Source organism: Nicotiana sylvestris, chromosome 11 (assembly GCF_000393655.2).
Source record: "Nicotiana sylvestris chromosome 11, ASM39365v2, whole genome shotgun sequence".
Taxonomy (NCBI): domain Eukaryota; kingdom Viridiplantae; phylum Streptophyta; class Magnoliopsida; order Solanales; family Solanaceae; genus Nicotiana; species Nicotiana sylvestris.
In genome coordinates, this window is record NC_091067.1 from 80,117,667 (window position 1) to 80,127,996 (window position 10,330).

Below are 10,330 nucleotides of genomic sequence, written 5' to 3' on the forward strand. Positions count from 1 at the left end.
TGAGTTTTGGAGGTCCGGGGTAGATTTAGGCTTGAATTGGCGAAATTGGATTTTTGGTGATTTCTGGTTGAGAGGTGAGATTTTTATATAGTGGTCGAAATGGAATTTCGAGAGTTGCATTAGTTCCATTGTGTCATTTGGGGTGTGTGTGCAAAATTTCAGGTCATTCGGACATTGTTTGGTTAGGTTTTTTATCAAAAGCGTAATTAAGAAGATTTTAGAATTTTTAGGCTTGAATCTGATTGCGAATTTGGTGTTTTGATGTTTTTTAGTGTTCTGAAGGTTGGAACAAGTTTGAATGAGGTTATGGGATATGTTGTCATGTTTGGTTGAGGTCCCGGGGGCCTCAGGTGAGTTTCGCGTGGTCAATCGGACCATTTCATGTTGTTTGGAATTGCAGAAAAACTGTTGTGTGTTGCAGCGGAATTAGACCTTCGCGTTCGCGAGTAGGTCCTCACATTCGTGAAGGGTTAGTTAGTGAAGGCTGGTATTTAAACCGTCACGTTCGCGAGGAAGGCTCTGAGTTCGTGAAGGGTTGAGTGATCGAGCATCACGTTCGCGAGGGAAGCTCCGCGTTCGCGTAGAGGAAATTGGTCAGTTTGTTTGGATGTCGAGTTGTTCATCGCGTTCGCGAGAGAGGGGGTGCGTTCGCGAAGAGTTGTCTGAGGAAGCATCGCATTCGCGATGGGCAGGTTGCGATCGCGAAGAGGAAATTTTGGCCAAAGTTGATTTGTGCTTCGCGAACGCGAGGCTTTGACCGCATTCGCAAAGAAGGAAATAAGGCCTGGGTAGAATGTTTAAATAGTCGTCTTGTCCGCGATTTTGGGGTTTATTTCCACCATTTTTGAGCATTTTTGGAGATTTTTGAAGAGGATTGAAGAGGGATTCAAGGATAATCACTTGGAGGTATGATTCATGGACTTAAAACTAGATTCTAATGTGAAATCTACCTAATTAATCATGGACATTAAGCCTAAAATTGAAGAACTAGGGCTTGAAATTAGAGACCTAGAATTTGGGATTTGAGGGGTCGTTTGTGGTTGGATTTTGATGCTTTTGGTATGAATGAACTCAGGGAGTGATAAGGAATTCATTGATGTGATTTTACCGAAATTCGAGACGTGGGCCCAGGGGTCGGGCTTTGGTAATTTCGGGATTTGTGTTGTAAATTGATTATTTTCGCTTGGGTTTCGTTCTCTTAGCATATTTTGACATCGTGATTCTGATTTTGGATAGATTCGACACAAGCGGAGGCCGATTCGAGGGGCAAAGCTTCACGGGCTAGAGTTTGGACCGGATTGAGGTGAGTAATGATTGTAAATGATGTTCTCAGGGTATGAAACCCTGAATTGCACATCGTTGTGCTATATTGCGGTGACGCACACGCTTGATGACGAGCGTGGGGTCGTGCACTGTTGGGATTGTGACTAGTCCGTCCCGAATGACTATTTAACCGCATATTTGACTGAAATCTATTTGTGAACATCATGTTTTGGGCTGAATGCCATATTTGGGCCTGGTGCCAACTATTTGAACCCTTAGGGGATTTTTATTGATATTTTCTCACTGTTTTGACTTTATACTTGAACTTAGTCATGCTATAATCCACTATTTTTCATAACTCAGCCATGTATACTCTACTTTAACACTTAAATGATATTTTGGGCTGAGCACTATGTTTTACTATTGCCCGAGTGGCTGTGAGATTCTGACTGAGTAGGGCTGAGGGCCTATGATGTAAGGATACACTGATTGTGATTATGAGGCCGAGGGCCTAATATTTGTCCGCCACAAGGTGGATTGTTTATATGAGGCCGAGAACCTATGTGATTATTCCATGAGATGGTTTGATATTGCCCTTGGGCAGTAATTGGCCCCTCCAGGAGTCTGCACACCCTCAGTGAGCGCGGGTACCCATTGTGATGTGAGATATAACCCGAGGGGCTGGTATTGTTGACATTGTGCCCGAGGGGCAATCCTTTATGTGTTTATCTATCTTATTTGTCTGTCATTTACCTGCTTAATTGTTAAAAAGGCATTTCATGAAGTTTGAACTGAATTAAAATGACTTTACACATTATCACTGCTTCACTGTTTTTACTGGCTTTTACTGCATCTGTATAGCCTATAATGTGCCTTACGTGATTTCTTTCTTTCAGTCTTTATTTATGATTATACTCACTGAGTTAGATTACTCACTTTACTCCCTGCACCCCTTGTGCAGATTCAGGCGTTGCTGATCCTACCAGCAAGGGTTGAGAGCTCCCGACAGATTTCGGAGTCCACGAGGTAGCTGCTTGGCGTCCGCAGTCCCGTGTTTCTCCCCCTTTATCTCATTTCTTCCTCTTTGTCAGTTATTCTATAATAGCTTGGTAGACATTTCAGACTTGTAGTGTATCTATAGATGCTCATGACTAGTGACACCCAGTATCGGCATGTGTTGGATTTTATTTCCGCAAACTATAATGTTCATTGCTTACTTTTGGATTATTTACTACGTTTTAGACTTAATTCTTATTGTTTGACTGATTAAAACTGAAATGGAAAAGTGTTGGTTGTCCTTGTCTTCACGAGAGGCTCCATCACGATCGGGTCCGGGTTTAGGGTCGTGACATACGCCTAAGTCCAAATCCAACATACGAAGTTTATGGAATCATCAAAACATCATTCCAGAGTTGTCTACACAAAAGTTAAACTCCGGTCAACTCTTACCACTTAAGTTTCAAAGGGTTATATATATATATATATACTAGTTTCTCGACACGTGCGTTGCACGTGAGCCACTTACTTAAAGCTTATTTAGATTAGATGATAATTGTACATAGATAAGCTTTAGGTGCTAGAGACTTTTTTATGTGCTGAATTCACTTATAATAAGTAGCTACTTGTTTGGATAGAAATATTAAAACGTGTAACACACAATTGATGTATTTAGTAAAATAATTACTTAATAAGTTGTTCCTTTATTAAAATAATTAAAATACCCTTATTTATTTTTTATGAAAATTATATATTTAAATGTATATTAAGAAAAAAAGAATTATAAATATGGATCGGAGAGTAATTAATTTGATCAACTTTACCTTCTTGTATCATTCATGTATAATAATATTAATTGCGCCTTGGTATAATTATCTTTTCAAGTTTGATTGGTACCTTCTAGAATACTTGACCCCTGCCTTTTCTATTTTAATATACATGTCATACTCGAATTATACATCTTTATCAAATACACCTTCAAATCTCATTAGCGGATATGTAAGATTGAATTGCATATTAGTTATTTTTTTATCTACTAAAAATTACGTAACAAATTTAAGGGAAAGATCCATATGTCTCATGTGCCATTCTAGGACGTTATTTGATTTCTTAATTGATATCTTCCTCATATTGTCATGTTTTTTTTCTTTTTGTTAGCCTTATCACAAATAATGAACTCTTCTTCCTCTCCCCATTTGGATAAACGGGATTTAGGTAGAGGCAACATAAACTCAATAAAAAAATATTTATGATATGTGGAAATAAATTAAAGTGAGATTTAATTTATTAAAGTGAGATAAAGAAAAAAGGGTAGAAGGAATTGATATATTTATCAAAATGATTGATTTTAGTGTTGCTTTCTACATGTACTTATGTAACTTGAGGAATACAACAAACTAAAATAATAGAATGAGAATTCACAGAATTAACTATTGGTACACAAATACATAATAACAAAGTTATGAGTAGTGTGGTAATAATTTATTGGACATTCATATTTATAGTTATTTATTTCATGAAAGATTTTGGTGCAAAATATTTTTATACTTCGTTAGAATTGGCTGGTAGTCTCACTTCACATGAAGAAGCTTGGGATACATATTAGAAATATAGTTGGAGAAGAAATAGTCAAATGTAAATGAGCCATTGTCCATCTACTCACATGCACTAAACATAAATATGCTACCTAATTGTAATTTTTATTTTTCTTGTTGTTTAGTTTTGTGAACACCTAATTTTTGCACTATTTAACACCTCCTAAAGTTATTAGTGTTTTGTTATTTTAATTATTTTTCTCAATTTTTGTGATTTTAATTGCATATTTCCTATCATAAAATACTAAAAAAAATAGTTCTTTCTTCATTTGTGCATTTTAAGAATTAACTAGTTGTTCAGTTGGTGAATTAATCTAGTTAATTGATCATTAGAATAAGTTATTTAATTAATTTATTTGTGTAAACTTAGTTTAATAAGTAGGATTAAGGAAGAAATTTGGCCAAATTTGAAAGAAAAAGTGTCCAAGAGTGCAAGATAAAGGGCTGCCATTGAAAGAGTCTGAAACTACGTAGTTTTGCCTCAAAACTACGTCGTTTCACTAAATGAAACAAGATCAAATCATACCCATCCATTCCATCTTGATCCAATGGATCTCATTCACTCTTGGCTTAAGTATTTAAAGCCTCAAAAATCTGAAAATTATCCTCATTTTCACCCATAATTCTTTTCTCCTTCTTCTCTCTTCTCTCTCTCTTCACTCTCTCTACGCCGCCCCAGCTCCACCCACCGCCGCTGGCCAGAAATCGCCGCCGCCGGCGGACCACCTCCAAACACCTCCAAATTCACACCATGTAATCTCCACAACTTCCTCCTTCCATATCTCCAAACCAAATCCTTCAATCAGAGAAGAAGACTACTTGGATTCGATGCAATAAAAATGAGAGAAATAAAATGAGAGAGTCTTATTGGTGAAAACTCACACGGGCACCATGAGGCGATGGTAAGAAGAGAAATGAAAAATAAGAGAGTCGTTTTAGTGAAAACTCGTAAAGAGCACTATAAGGTGAGAAGAAAAATAAGAGAGGTCAACTTGTGAAAACCCGCAAAGGGCGCCCCTGATCGAAAAGAGGATCCTTACAGTCATCGGCACCGACAGAGTCCTGGCAAGGTTTCTCGATTTTGAGGAAAAAATTGTGATGAATTTCTGAGAGTCGGACGGTTTACACAGATCAGGCATCCAGTCCAAAAGGCATGTCATGTTCATTGAAGTCCGCATGTACTCCAGATACGTCCTTCTTTCCTTTCCCCGGAAGGGACACTTCTTGTTTTAAACTCATTCTCCATTCCATTGTTTGTTTTCTTTGAATCCCTTTCGGTTTAACACTGTTCCGAAACTAAGACAAAGAAAGGGTGGCAAGACTGATTTATAGGGTTCTCATTTGGTGCGAGCTAATATGCAGAAAGGCACCCAGTCTCATACGGGCATCAAGTCGACCCCGACTAGCCATGGCGGACGATGCTTCGTAATCAAAACTCTTAGAAAGAGAAAATCAAATGGAGTGCCTATAAAGGCAAATGAAGTTGAAAAGGTTGAGTCCCATGTGGCTAACCGTCTCGGCAAAGAGTTGAAAAAAGCCAAGGCATCCCAAATGCTCTGAATTTGAAGTTGGGAGAAAGAAGCCAGAAAAGAAAGGCCATCGAAGGCGAAATAAAATTGGAAAAGGTTAAGTCCCACGCGACTAGCCGTTGCAGCAAAGTTTGAGGAGTCGAAAGTTCCCCAATGCTCCGAAGAAAAGAAAAGAAAAAAAATGATGAAAAAAAAAAGAATATAAAAAAAGAAGAAAAAAGAGAGAAATCAGAAGGAAAAGGCCTACGAAGGCAAGATAAAGTCGAAAAGGTTGATTTCCACCAACCAATCATCATGACAAAGTCTAGATAAGCTAGAGTTTCTCCAGAGTCAGAAAGGCAATCGGTATTCAGGAAGCAACCAGGTTCAGTTGAAAGGGCCGAGATCAATTGATTAAAACAATCAAGGCCACAAAACCAACCACCACTTTGAAAACTCACAAATATTTCTTTGTTTGAAGCAGGAACACAGCATGCAGAATGGTGATTTTAAAAGAACGAATGTCACCAAACCTTAACCCAGGTAGAACATTTTCACCTAGGGGATCCAGCTCATTGTTCCGAGTAGAAGCACTCTTCGCTCAGGTTGTTTTTACGCAGCTTAACTCAGGTAGAACTTTTTCGCCTAGGGGGATCCAGCTCATAGTTCCGGGTAGAAGGACTCATCGCTCAGGTTGTTTTTACGTAGCTTAACCCAGGTAGAACCTTTTCGCCTAGAGGGATCCAGCTCATATTTCCGGGTATAAGTACTTTTCGCTCAGGTTGTTTTACATTAGCTTAACTCAGGTAGAACCTTTTCGCCTAGGGGGATCCAGCTCATATTTTCGGGTAGAAGTACTCTTCGCTCAGCTTGTTTTACATTAGCTTAACCCAGGTAGTACTATTTCGCCTAGGGGGATCCAGCTCATAGTTCTGGGTAGAAGTACTCTTCGCTAAGGTTGTTTTTACGTAGCTTAACCCAGGTAGAACCTTTTCTCCTAGGGAGATCCAGCTCATATTTTCGGGTAGAAGTACTCTTCGCTCAGGTTGGTTTACATTAGCTTAACCCAGGTAGAACCTTTTTGCCTAGGGGGATCCAGCTCATAGTTTTGAGTAGAAGTACTCTTCGCTCAGGTTGTTTTTACGTAGCTTAACCCAGGTAGAACCTTTTCGCCTAGGGGGATCCAGCTCATATTTCCGGGTAAAAGTACTCTTCACTCAGGTTGTTTTATGTAGCTTAACCCAGGTAGAACCATTTCGCCTAGGGAGATCCAGCTCATAGTTTCCGGGTAGAAGTACTCTTCGCTCAGGGTGTTTTACGTAGCTTAACCCAGGTAGAACCATTTCGTCTAGGGGTATCCAGCTCATAGTTTTCGGGTAGAAGTACTCTTCAAAAGTTTTACGTAGCTTAACCCAGGTAGAACCGTTTCGCCTAGGGGGATCCAGCTCATATTCCGGGTAGAAGTACTCTTCGCTCAGGGTGTTTTACGTAGCTTAACCCATGTAGAACCGTTTCGCCTAGGGGGATCCAGCTCCTAGTTTCCGGGTAGAAGTACTATTTGCTCAGGGTATTTTACGTAGCTTAACCTAGGTAGAACCGTTTCGCCTAGGGGATCCAGCTCATAATTTCCGGGTAGAAGGACTCTTCGCTCAGGGTGTTTTACGTAGCTTAACTCAGGTAGAATTGTTTCGCCTAGGGGGATCCAGCTCATAGTTTTCGGGTAGAAGTACTCTTCGCTCAGGTAGAGTCATAATCGTTTCTTCAAAGAGTATCAAAATCCAATCTAAGGTCAACGCAAGCGAGCAGGTCAAGAATCAAGATTTGACTCCAGAAGACGCATAGATAGGAATTTTGTACTCTTAGTTTGCAGACATATATAGTACTCTTCTCTTTTTCTTTTTTGATGTAAGAAGCAAGTAACAGCAATAGCAACAACGACAGCAACAGCAGAAACAGTCTTAACTCTAGTGTCCAGTAGTCCCAGCTACCAAGTTTTTCCAGAACTACACTGACCTGATTTCTTTATAGCCAAGGATATGTAGGCAGCCTCGGAAGTAAGGTTCGGTCACTTTTTTTTCAAAAAAAAAAATTTGCTTCCATTGGAGTGACATGTGAGCAAAAATTAGCTATGGCATTCACTTTTCTTTGCACGAAAACTCTTCATGTTCTCGAGCAAAGAAGGGCAGCTGTGCACACCTAATTTTTGCACTATTTAACACCTCCTAAAGTTATTAGTGTTTTGTTATTTTAATTATTTTCTCAATTTTTGTGATTTTAATTGCATATTTCCTATCATAAAATACTAAAAAAAATAGTTCTTTCTTCATTTGTGCATTTTAAGAATTAACTAGTTGTTCAGTTGGTGAATTAATCTAGTTAATTGATCATTAGAATAAGTTATCTAATTAATTTATTTGTGTAAAATTAGTTTAATAAGTAGTATTAAGGAAGAAATTTGGCCAAATTTGAAAGAAAAAATGTCCAAGAGTGCAAGATAAAGGGTTGCCATTGAAAGGGTCTGAAACTACGTAGTTTTGGCTCAAAACTATGTCGTTTCACTAAATGAAACAAGATCAAATCATACTCATCCATTCCATCTTGATCCAATGGATCTCATTCACTCTTGGCTTAGGTATTTAAAGCCTCAAAAATCTGAAAATTATCCTCATTTTCACCCATAATTCTTTTCTCCTTCTTCTCTCTTCTCTCTCTCTTCACTCTCTCTACCCCGCCCCAGCTCCGCCCACCGCCGCTGGCCGAAAATCGCCGCCGGCGGCAAACCACCTCCAAACACCTCCAAATTCACACCATGTAATCTCCACAACTTTCTCCTTTCATATCTCCAAACCAAATCCTTCAAAAATCCCTCAAACTTCTTGAATCTTAGATCTAGGAAACTTTCCTGTCACTTTTTTGCCCAAATTCTTGAAGCTCCAACCACTACTAGCCCACAATACTCACATCAATGGATAGAGCTCCTCAAGACCTAGCTATTGATGTCAATTTCACCATGAAAATCCGGCGATCAAAATCCGGCCAAATTCCGACGACCTCCCCGAACACCCTCTTTTGGCATACCACCATTTTTTCGGTCACTTGAATTATAAAATGGTAAAAATCCTATTATTTTTCGTGGCTGATTTTTTATTTTATTTTTATTTTTTCAGATCTTATTTTTGTCTATTATTAATTATTTTAGCATTAGTTTTTGAAGTTTGAAATGTCAAATTTTCTGTTTTTGCACTTGTTGAAGTAGTAAAATAGTTTTGTGTTGATAAAAGTGAGGTAGTGAAAAATACTTAAGAGTATATGGTACTTGTTTGATTGTTTATTTACTACTTCAAGACTCTTTGAGTACAACACTCAAAAGTCAAATTGTTTGGTAAGAAAATGTAGACCTTTGGACAGTGTTTGAATAAAAGTCTGTCTTTGAATAGTGGAGAGCAGATTTTGTTTGAAATACTTGACAAGATTTGAACCAGAAAATCTGGCATTTTGAATTTAAGAGCAGATTTTGTAGAAAAATCTGTCAAAAAGATTGATTTTTAATTTTTTTTGAAATAGCTGATTGTTTTGATATAAAAGGAGGACACTCCATCTTACTGAGGGAGCTCTAGACACACAAAAAAGAGAAAAAATCAGTAGCTATAATATCCCTTAGCAGCTTTTGTGAGTTGATTCTTAAGTGAAAGTAGTCTTGAAAGATTTTTCTGGAGTTACATAATTGTACTGTTTTGCTGGGGTATTTCTAGTTTATTTTCTTGAGTTTGAATCTGCCGGTTGTCGCTGTCTTTTGCTGTTGTTGCTACCCGTTTAATTGTTTTGCTGTTGATTTTGGAAAGAGCTGACTTTGCTGTATTTGTTCTTCTTTCTGCTGTCCAGGTAATTTTCGGACCATGTAAACTCATAAAATCGAGTTGGAATGAAAGATAATGAAGCTGAAAAATATTAGTAGCTTTATCCTTCTATTGTAATTCATTTTTATATGCTCTTGAATGTTTGCTAATGTTATAATGATATGTTAGTTAATTAAATTGTGTTAAGCATATTTAATTATTTTTATTTTTGCAAAGCATTAGATATAATTCCACTGACATTTTGTTGTCTGAAAAGAGCATATATATTAAAATTTGAACCCTTGTAACCATGTTTGTCCCTTTGTTGTCACCAAGCTAAGTTTTCATTATTATTATTATTATTATTATTATTATTATTATTATTATTATTATTATTATTATATTTTAGAGTCCCAATAATCTTTTTTCTTATCTCTTAAAAAATACTTATTTAGTAAGGTAGTTAAGTTGTAGATTAGAAAGACAATCTGTAAACTTATTTTTGTAAATAGTTGGCTACGGATTGCAAATAGCAAGATATGGTCAAATCTGTAACATAGCTTTAAAAGGCCATATCTGCAGATTTAAAGTCCAAAAGCATATGGGCTTTTGAATTTTGTCTTGGACATGAGCCCATTTGACTCCATCAACCCAATAGTGGGCTGCCTCATTCAATGTCAAGACAAGCTCACATCTTACTAGTTTTAAGTAATGTCAATTGATAATTTTCTCTCATTACTCTCATCTTTTAAATTAGTACTCATAACAATAATTTTCTCTCATTAGTTAAGTTGTAGATTATTATTCAAATCTTTTCTTTAATTTTTTTTAAAAATAAATAAAAACGGACATAAGAAAAGCATAAAAATCAAATAAACCACAGTTTATCCAAGTTTAATTCAAGCCAAATGTAGTCAATAAAGAGACCGTGCTAGAACCACGAGACTCAGGGAATGCCTTACACCTTCTCCCCGGTAAACAGAATTCCTTACCCGGACTTTGTTTTCGCAGACCAATAATAATAGAGTCAAACCTACTTTTGAATAGGGATTCAAATAAAAGGTGACTTGGAACACCAGTAGAAATCAATTCCAAGTGGCGACTCTGTAAATAAAATAATCCCTACTTCAAA

General features: G+C 37.3%; 1 long non-coding RNA gene across 1 annotated transcript; it reads left to right on the plus strand.

The window, feature by feature from the left end:
- The first annotated feature begins 8,317 nt into the window (after positions 1-8,317).
- On the plus strand, positions 8,318-9,509 carry LOC138882257 (uncharacterized). Its single transcript, XR_011403739.1, has 2 exons — positions 8,318-8,473; positions 9,245-9,509. It is a non-coding gene; the product is annotated as an uncharacterized lncRNA (long non-coding RNA).
- Positions 9,510-10,330: the final 821 nt, after the last annotated feature.